Genomic DNA, 19,655 nt, shown 5'->3' on the forward strand with positions numbered 1-19,655 from the left:
ACCCTCAAAGATACCTATGGCTCAGTCCCCTCTTTCATTTGAAGTAAAAAAGCTTTTGGGAGGACCCATCTCCTCCTCTACTTTAGTGTGCACACAGAGGTAATTTTGGAGTCTGGGGAAGGGAATTAACAAGGGGCTGTGTTATGGTTTGGGTATGAGGAGTACCCCAAAAGCTCATGTGTGAGACAGTGCAAGAGGTTTAGAGGAGAAATGCTTGGGTTACGAGAGCCTTAACTCAATGAATTAATGCCATGATAAGATTGACTAAGTGAAAACTGAAAGAGGGTAGGGTGTGGCTAGAGGAGGTAGGTCACTGGGGACCTGGCTTTGGGGTATATATTTTGAATCTGGCAAGTGGAGTCTCTCTCTGCTTTCTGATCATCACATGAGCCACTTTCTTCCACCACACTCTTACACCATGATGTCCCTGCCTCATCTGGAGCCCTGAGGAATGGAACCTGTTGTCTATAGACTGAGACCTCTGACACTGTGAGCCCCCAAATAAACTTTCCCTCCTCTATAGTTCTCTGGTGGGATCCTTTAGTCACAGCAACCAGAAAACTGACTAAACAGGCTGCAAAAGGCAACAAGGTGACAATAACAACATCACAATAACAAAAAGTAATGGGAAGGCTTTTATATGTGCCAGGCCTTGTCCCAAGTAACCTGAGAGAATTAACTCATTACAAGGGCCCTTGAGCAACCCTTGGATGCAGGTCCTGGTTATGAGGATTCTGTCCACTTGACAGATGAGGCACAGAGGAGAAGCAGACCACCTACTGCCAGGAAGTGTAGAGCTGAGAGGTAATCCCAGGTCAGTCTGGCACTCATAACCACTAAGCTGCAAGCCTCTTCCATAATGTCATCACCCAGGAAATGCAGAGCAGGCCGGCAGCTGGGGGTGGGGGGGGGGAACTGCCCTCTGGCCTGGAACCAGGGTAGATGCTGCTTCACACGGAACCAGAGCAGGAAGGAGCAGGCAGGGAAAGGGCATCAGAGAAGGAAAAGGAAGGGCTGTGGGGTGTGCGTGCATGTGTGTGTGTGTGTGTGTTTGTGTGTAAGACAAAAGCTTTCAGAAAAGGCTGGTACTATAGAAGCTAAGTCCTAGGCCTCTGCCAGGGCCAGAAACGATGTCCAAGGTGGAAGAAGAAGAACCGGTTAGTGAATTAAATGTGAGCCAGCAGCTGCCTTGGCAAGGGAGGACCAGGGGCACTTCAAGTGGAAACTGCACAGAGTAACCCTACGCTGTGCAGCTGATATCTCAACTGTAAGCTACTTGTACCTGAAACTCCCTTGTGAGGTAACACAGAACCTCTTATGCACCAATCTTACTGCTCCACCTCTTTCTTTCCAGAGTTGAGCCCCAGTTCTCCTTTCATGCCTCTCTACTGACTGAAGGTAAAATGCAGGGTTTTCAGCAAATGGCTTCCTCATGTTGATTCTGGAATAATAGGGATTATGAACACGGCCCACATATAAAAGGAGACAAAAGCAACAAAAATAGCTAAGGGAGAAATTTCAAAATTTCTGGTAAGTGTGAGATGTTTTCAGAGTATTGTCAGTTACGAATGATAATGTAAGTGGATTTAGACTTCTTTTTCTCACTGTCATTTTTCTAGGCCTTTTGCATGGAGAATTCAATAGGAGTCTCTGAGTCTGGGCTTGGATTGGATCCTAGAAAAACAATGATCTGCAGCTTTGCCTAAGAAGAGCACCCATGGGATTCTCATCCATTTCAAAGCCTGCTTCCAGACCTCTCTTGGCTGGTCCCCTGGAGCAGCAGATCCGGGATGCCTGACATACGTGCTTCAAAATTCTGTCATCACCCTTGGCTCTCACTCCAGTTCTGGGCACGGTTGATGAAGAATGGAGGGTTTTCCCACCTAGAAACTCAATACAATCTCCTTCAAAATACCAATGACATTTTTCACAGAACTAGAAAAAAACAGTCCTAAAATTCATTTGAAAGAATAAAAGACCCAGAATAGCCAAAGCAATTCTCAGTCCAAAAAGAAATGCTGGACGCATGACAAAACCAGACTTCAAATTATACTACAGAACTATAGTAACAAAAAACTGCATGGTACCAGCATAAAACAGACACATGGACCAGTGGTTCAGAATAGAAGACACAGAGACAAACCCACACACATCTACAGTCCTCTGATTTTTGACAAAGTTGCCAAAAACACACACTGGAAAAAAGACAGCCTATTGAACAACTGTTGGTGCTGGGAAAACTAGTTATCTATATGTGGAAAAATGAAACTAGACCCTTATCTCTTACCCTGCAAAAATATCAACTCAAAATTGATCAAAGACCGAGGAATTAGACCAGAAACTATGCAACTCCTAGGAAAAACATAGGGTCAACACTCCAGCATATAGGCACAGGCAGTGACTTTCTTAGTAGGATACCTACATCTCAGAAAATAATGATAAGAGTTAATAAATAGAATGGCATATAATTAAAAAGCTTCTGTTCAGCAAAGGAAACAATTAGGAATGTGAAGAGAAAAACCATAGGATGGAGAAAATATTTGCTATTTTTTTCTGATAGAGGATTAATATCCAGAGTACATAAAGCACTAAAAAAACACCAACAAAAAACCCTTCAACTAATAACTGGGTTAATGAATTAAACAGACACATCTCAAAAGAAGAAATACAGATGGTCAACATATATGTGAAAAAATGTTCAGCATCATTAGCATTTAGGGAAATGTGAAACTGAAACTACAATAACATTTCATCTCACATCAGTCAGAATGGCCGTCATTGAGAATACAAATAATAATAAATACTGGAGAAAAACGAACTTTTATACCGTTGGTGGATTTGCAAATTAGTAAAACCACTATGGAAATCAGTGTGGAGGTTCCTCAAAAGACTAGGCACAGAACTACCACATGACCCAGCTATTTTCCTTGGTATTTATCCTAAAAATTTAAAGTCATTGTAATATAGTGATACATGCAAACCATGTTTATAGTGGCATAATTCACAATAGCCAAACTGTTGGATGTGACCAGGTGTCCACTAATGAATAAATGGATAAAGAAAACGTGATATATAGACACAATAGAATTTTATTCAGGCATAAAGAAGAATAAAATTTTATTATTGTTATTTATAGGAAAATGGATGGAACTTGAGAACATTATATTAAAGGTCAAGGTTGTATGTTTTCTCTCATATGAAGAAGGTAGAGAGGAAAAAAGAAAAGAAAGGTGAGGGGGGATTCAGTTGAAGAAAGAGACCAGGAATGGGAAAATGGGAGACAGGGATAAGTGCTGGGAAGTGATATTGGCCAAATTATATTGTTATATTGTGTGCACGTACGAATATGTAACAACAAATCCCACCATCATGTACAACTATAATGCACCAGTAAAAATATGTGGAAAGAGAAGGAAAAAAAGAATGGAGGCTTGCCTTCCTTTCCTATCTGGCCCCAAACCATCCTTTTGTTTTCAGGAGATCCTCCACACCCCTTCAGGTGTCTCTGTGATCCACGTCCTTGCCTTTGACTTCCTCAGTTCTTCCTGAGCCACTGCTTTTGTTGCTGTCTGGGCTGCCAACAACATATTTGCTGGCCAGTAGTTAAGCAGGCAGTGTTGTTGTATAAGGGCAGAGCAGAGCCCAGGTCCCTTATTACTATTCTAGCTGAGTTTTCACTTAAGAAAGCAACTGTTTGCCAGTGGCCAAGTGTTCTTGGTGGATTAAGAACTCTTTCTATTAAGAACTGTGTAATGTTTTGAACGACCAACAATAAAAAAAAAAAAGAACTCTTTCTATGGCTGGTGCCGTGGTGCATGCCCATAATCCCAGCAACTCAGGAGGCTGTGGCAACTGGTTCACAAGTTCAAAGCCAGCCTCAGCCATTCAATGAGACCCAAGGCAATTTAGTGAGACCCTATCTCAAAATAAAAAATAAAAAGGGCTGGGGATATGGCTCAGTAGTTAAGCGCCCCTGATTTTAATCACCAGTACCAAAAGAAACAAACAAACAGAAACAGCCTCTTCCATCAGTTTTCTATGAGTAAACACAGTACTTCTTTGCATTGAAAATGTGGGCTCTGGAGTCCCACCATCTTGAATGGGATCCTGGACTCACTATTTAATAGTAGCATAATTTAAGGTAAGTTACCTGACCTCTGGAGGCCTCCATTTTTCTCATCTGTAAAATTGGAAAGAGAATAACAACAGCCCCATAAATTGTGGTAAGAATTAAATGAAGTAATCTATGTATTGAGTTTAAAACAGTGCTTGGCACCTAGTAATTAATAAATGTGAGATATTAATACCAGCTCTCTCTAATAGTTTCCAACACACTCCCACCTTTTCCTGTTTTAAAGCTCATATTCCCTGGAATAAAGACAGGGATTTAAAAAAAGAAAAAAGAAATCACTGGATGACAGCTGTGTCACAGGCCTAGGAAACAACCAGTTCAGATTGGGAAAGAATGGAATAGATTCCAAGCAAGAGACTATAGATATAAGATGGATGATATTAGGTATCAAAGGAAGAAAGACTGTCTCCTCTCCTTTCCTCTTCACCCCTAGTGAAAACAAAGAGAATCTGTGATTCCAGGGAAAAGAGGAAGCTGTCCAGGAAAAGTTTCATATGAATAATATTTCTACTTCGTAATCCTGAAAATACTGTTTTTCAGGAATGTTCAACTTTTATAGACAAAGCAGGAAATACTAAACTATGATAGAAGACACATGTTATTATCCTTAACTATAAAGAAGTTGATGGATCTGGGAATATTTAGAAAGAACAATAGACTACAACTAAGTGGGGTTTATTCTGGGAATGCATATAGGTATATCTGGTTCCACAAAGGACAATCAAAAATCTATTGATTGCATTAACCAATGCAGAAAAAGCATCTGACGAAATCCAACATCCATTCATGATTAAAAATTCTTACTGAACAAGAAATGGAGGGGAACTTGATCATCCTGATAGAGGGCATTGACAAAAACACTATAACATCATACTTGAAGAAAGAATATTTTCCTCTTAAAACTAGGAACAAAGCAAGAATGTTCCCTCTCATCAATCTTATTTGACATCATAATGTAAATCCTAGTAAGTGAAATAAGATAATACAAAGAAATAAAGAGCATGCAGATTGAAAAGGAAGATATCAACACTGCATTTGTGGGCTGGGGTTGTGGCTCAGTGGTAGAGCACTTGCCTCGCATGTGCAAGGCCCTGGGTTCAATCCCCAACATTGCATAAATAAAATAAACAAAATTGAGGTATATGTCCATTTACAGCTAATATATATATATATTTAAATAAAAAGCTGCATCAGGGAGCATGGTTTTCTATTTAGGAAACTTCTAGCGAGTTAGTAAGTTCAGAATAGATATAAGTCAACCAAAAAATCCATCATATTTCTATATACTAGCAATAAATAACTGGAAATCAAAAAAAAAATTTAAAAGCCCAGACATGGATTTTTAAAACCACAGAATATCAATGAAAGGAAGAATTTTTAAATATGGTAAAGATGCTAATTCTCCCCAGATTGATCTATAAATTCAATGCAATTCAATTCAAAATCCCAGATTTTAAAATAGACATAGGTGTATTTATTTTAAAATGCATACGGAAAAGCAAAAGAACTAGATAGACAAAACAGCTTGCAAAAGAAGAGTGAAGCTGGAGGGCTTGGGTACCTCATTTTAGGATTAACTATAAACTACAATAATCAAGATGGTCTGACGCTGTCCAGGGGACACACACACATATCAATGGGATGGATGGATTAGAGAGTTCAGACATAGGGCCACCTGAGTGTGGTTAATGGATTTTTGACAAAAATGTAAAGTAGTTTCATGAAAAAAGGATAGACTTTAGAACAAATGTTGGAACAACTGGACACCTGTATGCAAAAAGGTATGAGCCTAAGCCTCATCCCTTGTAGAAATTACCCTAAAATGGATCACAATTGATCCACAAGAGGATCATAAAATGTAAAATTGTAGTTTTTTTTTAAGAAGAAAACAAAGGAGAATTCTTTGTGATTTGGAGTTAAACAAAGAGTTCTTAGATAAGACACAAAAACCACAACTAATCAAAAAATTACAAAGTTAGACTCCATAAAACACTTAAATTGTTGTTTTGGGAAAAACTGTTAACAGGATAAAAAGTAAGTTACAGACTAGAAGAAAAAAATTGTGTGCAATAAAGGACTTATATTTAGAATATATAAAGAACTCTCAAAACTCAACAATCAGAAAACAAAAACCCCAATTAACATAAAGGACAAAAGACTTAAACAGATATTTCACCAAAAAGAATATACAGAAGGTAGATAAGAACAGGAATAGATGTTTGCTATCATTAGTCGTAGGAGAAATGCAAATTAAATCATTATGGAAGACTACTACACACCTGTACAATGGCTAACCTGCAAAAACCAAACCAACAAGCCAAAACAACAAAGAAACAGAAAAGTACCTACAATATCACATGCTGAAAACAACAGAGCACAACTGGAACCCTCGCACATCGTTGGTGGGACTGTGAAGCAACACAGTTTGACATTTTGTTATAAAGTCAGACATACACTTAACATATGACCCATTAATCTCACAGCTAGGTATTTACCCTGGAAAAACAAAGTCTTAGGTTCACTCAAAATCCTATACACAAATATTCACAGCAGCGTGGAGGGGCAAATGTCAGTTCCTTTGTTTTCCACTCCAGAAGCCCAGAGACTGCTGCACACCAGGGATTCAGTATATATTCATTTGACTTTCTGGATTTATTAAGCACAACATTTTGTCCTAAAGTTCTCTATAAAAACAGCTTCAAGTTGTTTTTTAGGATGGAAATATCTATAAAAATACACAACAAATGAACAATATCTAAAATAAGCAAATATATGACAAATAGCAGGTAGCACAAATTTATGCCTATAGGTCAAAACAAAGAGGAAGGCAGGTTTAAGGTTGAAATACCCCCATCTTTTTTCCTTATGTATTCTTTTCAAATCTATTTTGCAAAGTTGTATTTATTTTCTTAGAAAAATAGTCGGTACATCCATATGCATAAGGACGAAAGGTCAAATGCAAGTAAATACAGTAAATTAGATAGCTCCATGCAGAATTTGCAAGAAAAGTACAAACTCTCCTGTTCCTCTTAGCATTGCCAAACTGAGGTTACTGCTCTCTGAGCATCTTTTTTGGGCAGAGACAAGAGAAAGGGCAGCCAGACACTTCTGCACACTACTTTCTGGGTAAGGATTGGAAATACATCAGCAGAATAGAAACACCTGAAGTCTACATCCACCATCTTTGGGCCTCAATGGCATTTATGTAACACAGACAGATAATTTCAGAAGGAGCTGAGTTTGCATCTTCTGGGTTTATGTTTCCAACTGGCTGCTGAACATCTCCAAGTAAATGTCCTTAAACTCAACACATCCAAAATAAACACATTATCTCCACCACACAACCCACCAAACACACATGTATGTGTGCATGCACACACACACATTCACACATACACACATGCACACATTCTTGCCACCTGTTATTTCTCTTGTAATATGGATCTAAGCAATATCCCTCAAGTCAACCACACTCGAAACCAAAAACTCCTTCTATCAATAATTCGTCAGTTTTACCTGCTATCAACCCTCTCCAAAACACATCTCCAATTCCTACCGCCCTTTCCACTCCCACTAAAGCTTTTTGTGTTCACACTCTCTCCAATTCTCACCCACACCCCTTAAACCACAGCTCTGATCTCAGTAGGCCACCCTCCAGGGGTGTAGGTGGAAGTGAGAAGGCTGGGAGTCCTGCATTTGAATGTTCTCCTATCCCTGCAATTAAATTTTCATGTTGTTTCTCCAATTTTCTTCTCTAGATCTAGATCAGTCATCCACAGAATTGGGTAAAACTCACTTGGCATAGTGTTTAAGGGCTTCCAGAATCTGATCAGGGCCTAACCACCCCAACATGCTACATCCCAGCCACACACTCATTCCCTGTGCTGCTCACACACCTGGTGCCTCACAGTCAATCTCCTGAACTTCCTCAGTCTGATACAGCCTCCTCTTCCAACTCTGTCTCTTGAAATCACCTGCATCTTCCCAGGCCCGGCTACAGAGGCTCTTTCAGAGACCACAACAGTAATTCAAGAGTTAAAATTATTTCCTTCTTGGCATCTCCACTCTTATTCTTTTATATTGTTATTTTACGAGTTTAATCCAGTAGAGCAGATGGAGCTGGAATTCCCTGATCCTGAGATGTAGAGAAGACTTGCTCAGAGGTCCTACTGGAAGCTCTGAGGAAGCCCAAATCCTCCAGAGATTTCTGCAAGGTCAGGGGACTTATGTTCCGAGGTTATGTTTGGTTCCAGGTTCCTACTTTCAAACAGCTATCTTTGTTCTACTCCTTGTGGTCTCACAAACATGGCCTGAACTGTCAGTGATACTCCCTCACCATATCAAACAAATGAAACACCTCCCCCTGCAAAAAATCCACATGAAACAGCAGATTTACTGCTATATGGGTGGAGAAGAGAAAAGCTTTCTATCTCAGGCATCAATAACAATTTCCCATTGAGTGAGGGGCATCCCTGACCCTCAAATAACATTTGACCATCATCCCAACACAGGAAAATTTCATCTGGCCCAGCATCCTCTCAATCACCATCTTCAAACCAGTGTTGGGACTCCTCTCTCTTATTCGCTTCTTCACTATTGTCACCTCTCACGTACATAGAGCCAATTCTTGCCCTTGCCTCAGGAGGTGCAGATAAGCTGTCCTTATTGTTGCCTGCTCTAGCCAGGTCACAACTGTTCCCTTCTGCAGCTTTTAATAAGATATTTCTCCAAAGGCAGCCCCCCAAGTGATTCTGTGCAGCTGCAGAGAACATCTATTTCCCATCTTGAGATGCATCTGGCTCCCCCAAGTAGGCTCCATGAAATAGAAATGATGTCTCAATCCATCCTTCCAGTACTCAGCACAATGTCTTGTACATATTAAGCCCTTAAAAACTGACTAAAATGAAACTCATTCTTCAATATTAAAAGTAGAGTTCAAATTAAAAGTAAAAACAAATTTTCCCCCTGAGAATGGCAGGAGTGTGACTCATACAACACACTCACATCAATGGCACCCCTGGTATATTTTTAATAAAATAGGGCTGGTGCAAACCCTCCCTGGAAAATACAGAAGCAGCTGTTCAAATGGATCCAGCAATTCTGGAGGAGAGTAGAAGAAAACTGAAGGTCGAGACATCTGTAGTGATTCAGGATGGGGCTTTCACTGTTCTCCATAACCATGGGATGTCTGCATGCCCACTATAGCAGGGAGAGAACTTGGCTTCCTGGGAACATGCCAAACCTCTGAGTAAGTGGATGGTAACAGGGAAAGGGGGCCTATTTTTAGTTCACTCCTCTCCACTGTATTTTTGTCTTGCACCTCCTAAAATTAGACTTACTGACTGAGGCTGTATGTAACCAGGGTGGCATGCTGATGAAACCATCACTTCCCCAAAGGAGACCTGTCTTCTCTGGCAGTCCTTCCAAAGGCTCTCTGCCTTCTTGATGTCTTGGCGAGCTTAACCCTACCCCAGAAGGAAGAAGATATAGCCCTGCGTGCACTAAAGCCTCTAAAGTCGCAAGTATTAGAACATAAGACTCAACATCAACTGCCTTTGATGGGCCAGCTACTATTCTGATCACTAGTATATTTAATTTCAAGAACCAAAAATATTTCTACTGGCAGGAAATATGACAGTGTTATAGAAATGTAAGGCTCTGATTATAGAAAAAGTAACACACACACACACATTTTTAAAGAAACCACATTTTAAAGATCCTAATAATCTTTGGTACTTATGCTGTTCATATGAGTAATAACACCATCAAAAGAATGGTTTTAAAGTTGATGAATCTTAAACAAAACACAGAATTTACATTTCGATAACAATTCTGATGTTCATAGTGGGGGAGGCTGTGCATGGGGACGGGAGTACATGGGAATTCTGCACTTTATGCTCAATTTTGCTGTCAACTAAAACTGTTCTAAAAATAAAGTCTACCAAAATGAAATCACATGCATACAGGTACATTCTAATGTGTGTATGGAAATACTTTAAAGAAAAGTATAATGTGTAAGCATCCTGTCACTGAAGTCACTGGGTGGGGGGAATGGTGGAAACCCCAGGTAATACCAATGGCCAAAAGCTGGTCCACTAGAATTGGAAGTCTGGAAAGTGTACTTGTCCCTGAACTGATGGATACCTGATTAATGTTATTAAAAATGTGAATCAGAAACCTTGCAAATCAGGAAATAAAAAAAGGTTCTGTACAAGCCACGTACTATGGAAGGGGGTTAGAAAAACTTTGTGGTAGGAAAATTTTAAAAAATAGTAGTCTCAACTTTTTGTGGAATGAGGTTAAACATAACTCAAAAGCAAGAAAAGTGAATCTTCCAAAATGTTGTTATGATTTCTTTTTAAGAGAGGCAATTTAGTTCAGCTTGTGCAATGCTACGTTATAAGGGACAAAGTTCAACTATACTATGTCAAGAGTCAAGGGTCAAGGCTGGGTCAAGGTGAGGTGAGGGAGGTGCTTAGGGTGCAAAGTTAAGGAGATGAGTACCCAGAGTGAGAACCCTCATCTTCTTGCTCTGCCCTCTACTCTGGTGAGGAAGAAAGCCATTTAAACCAGATCCAGAAATGACTGAAGTCCATTATCACCCAGTTCTCCCTCCTGCTACACTCTATTCTTGACTGTAATAGATATACAATCCTTGGTATTCTTCCCTTTTCATATATCTAATCTGACGGTAGAGACTGCAGCCTATCAACATGACCTGCAACAAACCCCAGATATTAGATTAATTTATGCCCATAAATTGACTGGTAGATTTTCAGATTTACTAAGGGAATATGAAGAGAGTAAAATAACATTTATTTCTCAAACTTCTTCAAATTATAGTTTAAAAGAATTGATTAGGGAAATAGTCAATAGAGGAAAGAATGCAAAAACTTGAACAAAGGAGATGGGAGAAATGTTTGCAGCCTCCCCATTATAAGAAGGAAGGTGGGAGCCAGACATGGTGACACACACCTGTAATCCCAGTGACTCAGGACTCTGAGGCAGGAGGATCAAGAGTTCAAAGCCAGCCTCAGCAACTTAGCGAGACCCTGTCTCTAAATAAAATACCAAAAAGGGCTGGGGATGTGGCTCAGTGGTAGAGTGCCCCTAGGTTCAATTCCCAGTACCAAAAACATTTTTAAAACAAACAAACAAACAAAACAACAAAAAGAATGGAGGTGGGGAATGTGTGATAGGTTCCCAGGGAAAGAAGCAGATCTGTGAAGGAGATTGCTCTCCCTCTGTCTCTATAGCTACCTCTACAGACATTCACATAAGAGAGATGCACACGTGGCATATTAAGAGACAGATCAGGTTGCCAGATAAAATATAAGATGTCCAGCTAAATTTGAATTTCAGCTGAACAATAAGAATTTTTTTAGTATGACACATTTGCTCTGTACTTATACTCAAATAATTATTTGCTGAAATTCTAATTTAACCGAATGTCCTATATTGTTATTTGCTAGCTCCAGCAACAGGGATAAAGCAATAAAGCAAATCTAGGTAGAGCTAGGAAAGGTGAGGGAGACAAAAATAAAAATACAAATGGAAGAAGTGACACCACTTGTAAAAAGAAGACAGGTTACCCCTCACGTCTCATGTTTTCTGCGGTTGTTCTGTTGCAACTCCAGGTCAGCACAAAGACCTGCTGAGGCTCACCCTGGCTCTGCCCTTCTCATCTGGTCATAGTCTAGCCCCATCATGCCAGCAAACATCCATTAGGAATAGGGAGCTCCCAAGAAGAGGCAGAGCCATTGTGTGGCAGGTAAGCCAGGCAAATTGCTTTGTGCTTGCTGAAAGATCATCCTATAATGGATGTTAAAATGATCCAGGGTTGCAAGGAATTGACAGGAGTCTCCAAATAAGCATCTAGAAATAGCAGTTTTCTGTCCATTGATTCTGAAATGCATTACTCCTGCAACACACTCAGCATTTCTGTAATCAGAAACAAAGGCTTAATCAGATTTTAGAATTGAAAAGCTGCTTCAAATCAGAGATTCTGCATTTTTCTAGAAAATAAGACAAAACACAACAAAACAGTACAAGGAACTTGGGGTTTTGAACACATAGCAACACAGGACAGTAGAACTAAGCTGCAGCTTCTGTTTTGAGATGGCCACATCTGGAAATGAAGGTCCCCCAGGGGCCTTTCCTCAGGTATGGTGAGAGCAGCTGATGGAGTCAGCAGTGCACATGTGTGACATTAAAGGTGCTCTGTATGAGTCTGCTCGAGTGGCTGGGACAAAGCACTATGGACAGGGTGGCTCAAACACCAGGATTTCTTTTTTTTCCTCATAGTCCTGGAGGCTAGAAGTCCAAGATCAAGGTGTCCGCCAGATTAATTCCTTCTGAGGCTACACTCCAGGGCTTCTGGATGGCCTTCTTCTCTCTGGTCTCATGGGGTTGTCCCTGTGAGTGTGTGTGTGTGTGTGTGTGTGTGTGTGTGTGTGTGTGTGTGTGTGTGTGTATGTCTATGTCCCAGTCTACTCTCAAGAAAACCAGTTTTGGTGGTATAGGGCCTCTTCCACCAGCCTTATTTTACCTCAATTACCTCTTCTAAGACCTCATCTCTAAATACATTCCCACTTGGAGGAACTGTGATTAGAACTTCCAGATGTGAATGTGTTGGTGGGAGAGGGCAGTTTCATCCTGTAACACATGAGTCTGGACATGGTGGTGAGGCTACTGCTACTGGTGCCTCTGATATAGACCAAAAAGAACTTTATAATTGTGAAGAGCAGCTCAGCAGGTCCATCTGCTGCAGTGTGGTCTGTACAGCTTACTAGGTCTGAGTTCTTCATCTGTAAAACAGGATCCTTCAAGTTGGAACTCACCCATCATAAAGAGCGTATCAAGGTTCAAAGAGATGTTAAAATCAGTCCACCTCTTACCTCACAGTGTTATCCATAATGAAATATTAATACTGATAATTAATGGCAGATGTTAATAGTGCACATCCAAATGCTACATCTCATAGTTTAGGTTCCAGTTTCATCTCAGTTGGGATTCAAATTGAGCCACAGCTAAAAATTATTCTGAGGGCTTTAGGAGGGTGTTCTATACATACAGAGAAAATTCTGGGAAGAGCGCATTTTTTGTGTAACCTCTTAAATTCTTTTTATGCTGGTGGCACCAGCAGCAGTGGTGTGGCTATGCCATATCCCCAACAACCCAAGGGAAAGTGTGCTCTTAAATTAATGTCATTTCTACTAACCTGTTTTTTTTTAAATATACTTTTCCAATTCCACAATAGGCCAAGCAATCAAGTCCCTCATTGGGGTAGTGTTCAATAATCCTTTTAAACTGGTTTTCAGCTTCAGATAATTCCTTTAATAAAGGTGAGAACAATAATCACTTATGCAAGAAGAAAAATGTTAAAACAGACTTCACCCCAAAGTTGATTCCTTTCGTGTAATATTAAAAAAAACTGTATATTAAAAAATTCTTATGGAAAAATTATACTATCTGCACTTCATTTTCTTAGAAGTTATACAAATTTCCTGTAGCTAATTAGATGAACATATGGAAACCCAGGAATTCAACAAATCCAGCCTTGCCAAAAATATAAGACAGCCAACTATATAAACGTTTCTTTGTACACACAAAGTGATGGCCTATGCTGGCTAATACTATAAGATGTAAATTCATGATAAAAAACACACAAATACAAATACACACATGCAAACACATTGTAATCTACATCCTATTAAGTACTCTCTCTTAGACAAAAGCTATCTTAAAAATAGCCCCCCCCCCAAAAAAAATAGCCCTTTAGAGGCATTCCAAGAATGTCTGAAACAAGGGCTGGACTGTGGTCAACACATGGCTTCCTTAAGGGTCTATGCTGATGAAAATCTTTTAAATGCATAAATTCTACCATATTAATAGTTTTTTTAAAAAAATTTGTCTATTTTACAGTAAATCATGAGTATAACAAACTATTTCTTCAATTCCAATAAGGGAAAGCATGAAATTTATTATTCTGTCAAGATAGAATTAAAATCATGAAGTCCTGTTTCCATTGATATATTATAAAACAGAATTAGACAGGCATTAATAGAAGGCATTCCATCTGTCACATCAAGAACAAGAAAAATGAACCTCAGGCACTGTAGATTCTCAGAAGTGAGTAAAACATGAACGACAAGTTTGATCTTAACTAGGTAGCAATTTAGAGTTAAACTTTCATTTTATCAGGGAAGTTTAGCATCCAAGTTGGCAGAAAGGATATGTTATAATACTTGAAATCATTCTAGAGAACCTCAAACAAGGTTATAACACTGAATAGCACAGGTAAGTAAGTATCCCAGGAAAGTAAAAGAAGAGCTTGAGTAATGGGGACCACTAGAGCTCACACCTACATGCAGACCATATGCTATTACCTGAATCCTCCACTTAAGAATTAACCAAACACCAAACTACTCATTACCCAGAACTAAGAGCTATTAAGCATGGTCATGTTTACTTCAGTTTTCTAATAAAACAGCATAACACAAAGTTGAGATCTCCTTTCTAACTTCCTCAGGCTCATTCCCTCTTTTATCAATAAATGTTGTCATTATCTTAAATATGATAAACGAGTAGTCCATGTTTTTTTTCAGTTTTACAAAATGCAGAGATATCCATACACAATATTTAGTATTGTTCTATACGAAATTATACACTAGTGTTATCACAATGTTTGTATTCTCCAACCTGCTCTTTTCCTTCAACTTTATGTTTTTGCAATTTGCCTTCCATGATATATTAAATTCTTTATTTTTTATGTAAGTAAGATGTAGAATCCCAGTACAAAAAAAAAAAAAAGAAAAAAAGCACAAACTATTTAAATTTAGCTATTTCAGCCTTTCAAGAAAGTACACAGAAGGAAATGAGCCAAAGTGAAAAAACAGTTTTTATATATCTTACAAAACCAATATCCTATTTTAAATGTTTGTTCTCTGTGTTACAGTCTTACCTCAGGCTGTCCTATTCCAAGCAGAGAAATGGCAAGTCCATATATTACTAATACATAGTTAATCATGGCCAGGTTCAATTGCTGTCAATAAAAAGGCTTTAGTTAAAAATCTAAACATAAATCTGCCAGTTTACATCACATTAACCTTCTAGCCACAACAGTGTAATAACATCACTAAACAGTGTAATAACATCATTCATCAGTATGATTGAATTAAAGATCAAATAGAATTGGAAAATGTATTTTGCAAATACAAAACTGTTATATTCATATCAAGTATTTAAAACACAAAATCAGTGCTGGGGTTGTGGCTCAGCGGTAGAGTGCTTGCCTAGCATGAGCGAGGCCCTGGGTTCCATCCTCAGCACCACATAAAATATATAAATAAAATAAAGGTATTGTGTCCAACTACAACTAAAAAAATATTTAAAAAAAAATAAAACACAGAATCGATGTGTCAGTTGTTTAAGGCATAGTTCATAATAAATTAGAATAATTTTTAATTAAAATCATGTGCTTTTGCATGTGAGTGTTAGTAACAGATTAAGTAAGATATCTGCTTTTTCACAATCTTGCTTAAGCTACTCATTTATCTAGTTAATTCCTTCTTGCTGGATAAAAAAAATGCAACCTAAAAGTGAGTCCAAATTCTTGATTTATTAAAAGTCTCCTTTTCATAAAAGGAAAGGCCAGAAGGTCCTGATAACCCAAACAATGGTCAAAAAGAGAACATAAGCATGGATCATACATTGAATGTAATCACAAACTCTGAATTGGGATCATCACCTGTGCCCCACAACCTGGAGGAGATTCACCTGCTCCCAGTCCAGGTATAAGATATATAAATTCGAGTTAAAGCCTTGATTTTTTCTAAATTCATCTGAGGTGCATTGGTATTGATAAAAAAAGCTATGATTTGGCAATTTTACCTTTATTTTTTGAGGATCTAAACCATTTAGCAACTCTGTAAAGGCCTGCACAGCACTTCAGCAACGCTGCTCCAATAAGGCTGTGTAACCATCTTGAATTAAGCTTCTTAGCATTTTCATTATATTAGCAAAATCCTGCAAAAAGAAAAAAAAATATTTCACTAGTGCAAATCTACAGCTTTTTAATTTTAAACTTACCATGTTAAGTTCACATTAACACTTTATAAATGATAATAAGTATTTAAATAAATACTCAAACTATGCTTCATACATCATATTCCTTTCTCAGCACAGCACTGCCTCATTATCTTCATTCCTCTGCCACTGCCCATGAAAGGAAAGTTTGATTCATTTTATTCTATACAGTGCAAAGGTTTGCTTACTTTTTCAGTCTATACCAATAATATTTTGGAGTTTTAACAAAGTAAGAAGAATACCAAACATCACTAAATAAGTAAATTGTCTGGGACTACAACAATTAGACACATAAGAACACACGACCTATGTACCCAAACAATCAGATTTTAACAACTGTCATCCTGTGCTGAAACAAACATTAATTTTAAGCAAGAAATACATATTTCAATCGTTAACTACTCCTACTTTACATGTACTTAAATATAACCAGAAAAAAATTATTGACAGAGTACAATATTAAATAAAGGGAAAAACATAAAAAATAAAAACAAAATTGACATAATATACTCAAATAAAGCGATAAACTCTTTGCAAATTGAAAACATATGTACACAAACATTATAATGTGAATTCAGATTTTAGTTACATGGCAATAGCCTTAAGTTACAAAAGTTCCACAAAGATGACAGAGGTAAGACATTAAGATAAAATCTAGTCATCCTTGTTATACATGTGTACACCATTCAGAGAACAGAAAATACTAATCTAAACAATATACTCCTCACTATTCCTAACAATAAAGACTCAAAAGGTAAACTGTACAGTTTAGTCACAGATTAACAAAAGATTCCTGACAGTTTCTAGCCAATGAACCAAAATATAGGACAACTTTCCCCCAAAATATGATGGAAAAGAACAATTCTCATATTAACCTGGTTATCCACTATAGTATTTAAAACACACATGATAGCCACATTTGTTTTAATATGTGAATTTGAGATTACAGACCATGAAGTGCTGTCCTGTCAATCACTAGTTATTCAACTTTTTAAAAAATATTTTTTAAAAATATTTTTAGTTGTCAATGGATCTTTATTTTATTTTTTATATGTGGTGCTGAGAATTGAACCTAGTGCCTCACACATGATAGGCAAGCACTCTTCCATTGAGCTTCCACCCCAGCCCAAATATGCTGTTTTAATCTCCTTTCTTATTCTAGGAACAGATCCACATAGCCTTGGAAATTATTTCCCTTAACATAATTAACATAGGATATCTGTACTGTAAGTTTCATCAGAGCAGGTTGGACAGTGTCAATGCAGACTCCCTCTGTCTGTAACATCTGGGAGGGGCCCAATAAAAATGTATTGAAAAAACAATGGGTTCACAAACAACTATCATAAATAATCTTTTTACCTTCACAGGCTTTTTTTAAAGTCCTTCAGGGTTTTTAGAGTCAGTAAAAATATAAAAACATATAATTAAAAAATCTCCAACTGTTAACAAATTCTAAAACTGCTTTTATTCAAATAATTAGAAATCTGTTTCAGTCCTTTGTAAGATGTTATATAGACCTAAATAATTAATTGAATTTTAAATGACCCATAAATTTTGAAGCAATTATCCTATTCCATGATATAAATTTTCATCACTAAATAACATAAAAAGAATTTACCAAGTTTATTGTTAAAGTAGGCATAATGAAACTGCATATGTTTAAATCTTTTTAAATTATCCAAATCTTTGAAAAATATTTAAAGTTAGTATTACTATTAAATCTTTGGCAAGAAATTCTACAGTTCTAACCACTGGTTAAATCTCTGGGTAACAATTTTTGAATTAGTATTTAAATTAATGATAGTCCGGTTTCTTAGCAAGCATACATTAATTCATGACCAGAGCTTTGCTATTTCTCCTGGAAAAGCTTTTTCCATTACCTGGTGTGCAGCTCTGGAAGATTTAGAAAACTGTTTCTCCAAGATGTTTTTCAAATCAACTGGTAAAGTCAACTGTGAACTAGAACTAAAAGAGAAAAGCATGTTTTAAATCATCTTAAAATAAAACAGTCCTGTTTATATAAAGAAAAATACGGAGTAAATGGACAGTCACATGTGAGTTCCTAAATAGAAATAATACTAAGACACTGATTTCCCCAAATTACTCTCTAAATCCAATGTAATTTAAATAAAAAGTCCCTATAAAACTAGAGGAAAAAAAATACCTGAATTTCTCTGATTCATTATTTCGGGATTTTTGTTTTCCTTTATGTTTTGGAGGCTGACCTGTGAATACAAAAGCATTTGTTCCTGAGATCCATACATAAAAATCCACAAGCCTGAGAGCAAAACAATAAAAACATATGTAAATTGGAATAAGAAAGCCAAAGAAGCAATACTATATGAGAGCATAATTACAAACAGGTAAGCCACAAAGGAAGGCAGGCACTGATGATGGTATTCTATGTATGATGTAAAATTATTACAAAGTTAAATTATAATGGTGATAATAGTTATTTAGATTTGCAGCAGATACAGAGAGATATAGGCAAAGGCTCCTATTCTCAGGCATTTTACAATCATATGGAAAGAAAGGACACATCGTTTTAGTAATGAAGATAAGAAAAGACTATGCCATTATTGACACATTAATTCCACAGCCAGTAACTTCTCTCCTAACCACAGAAGGAAGAAATCACCCACCTAAGGCAGAGTGGTTGGGGAAAGGGTTGGTGAGGATGCAGCCTTTCTTTGGTCTTAAGATGACCTGTGCTGTACATCATTACATCCAATTCTCTGGATAGGATCTGGTCTGAGTCCACAGGCCCTGAGTTTAATCCTGAGCACCACAAATAAATAAATAAATAAATAAATAAATAAATAAATAAATAAATAAATAAATAAATAAATAAAATGTTTCATTTACAACTAATTTTTTTCAAAAGAAGTACAGGCTCTGTACTCAGCCTTTGCTGCTATGGGTGAAAATAGAGCCACTCTTGTGACTTTTCACTGTAGTAGCAAGATTATTGCCTAAAGTGTTCTCTCTTTCGAGGTTTCCTCTTTCCTGAACATTTGGGTATAGAGAAAGAGGAAGCAATTGCAATTTTGCTTTTTTTTTGTTTTTTCCTTTTTTAATTTAATTTTGTCTGTCTCTGTTAATGTTTTAAGTTATTTTTTTAGGTCATTATTTTGTTATGCAGAGACCACTCAGAAAACACACTAATTCTGAATTAGAAACAAATCAAAACTTTGTATTTTGTCAATTTTACCTGGCCAGTGACTGCTTTCATCAGAGACCAAGTGCTCTCTGAAAAAAACAGCAGCCCTGAGTTGTTTGTGACCAAAGTATTTCAGTAAGAAAATAGCAAAGAAAATCCTACCCTGGGGACTTTCCTATGGAATTTTGCAAATTGCAAGCAAGCAAAATACAAGGGCTGAAAATGCAGTTAGCAGAGCAAAAAGAGAAAAAAAGTATACTCATTTATGGGGGCCTA

The 19,655-nt window shown here is 37.5% G+C and overlaps 1 long non-coding RNA gene across 1 annotated transcript; it reads right to left on the minus strand.

The window, feature by feature from the left end:
* Positions 1-16,076: 16,076 nt before the first annotated feature.
* On the minus strand, positions 16,077-18,447 carry LOC144374881 (uncharacterized). Its single transcript, XR_013434139.1, has 3 exons — positions 18,384-18,447; positions 18,100-18,184; positions 16,077-16,159 (listed from the first exon to the last, which is right to left on the minus strand). It is a non-coding gene; the product is annotated as an uncharacterized LOC144374881 (long non-coding RNA).
* Positions 18,448-19,655: the final 1,208 nt, after the last annotated feature.

Source organism: Ictidomys tridecemlineatus, unplaced genomic scaffold, assembly GCF_052094955.1.
Source record: "Ictidomys tridecemlineatus isolate mIctTri1 unplaced genomic scaffold, mIctTri1.hap1 Scaffold_92, whole genome shotgun sequence".
Taxonomy (NCBI): domain Eukaryota; kingdom Metazoa; phylum Chordata; class Mammalia; order Rodentia; family Sciuridae; genus Ictidomys; species Ictidomys tridecemlineatus.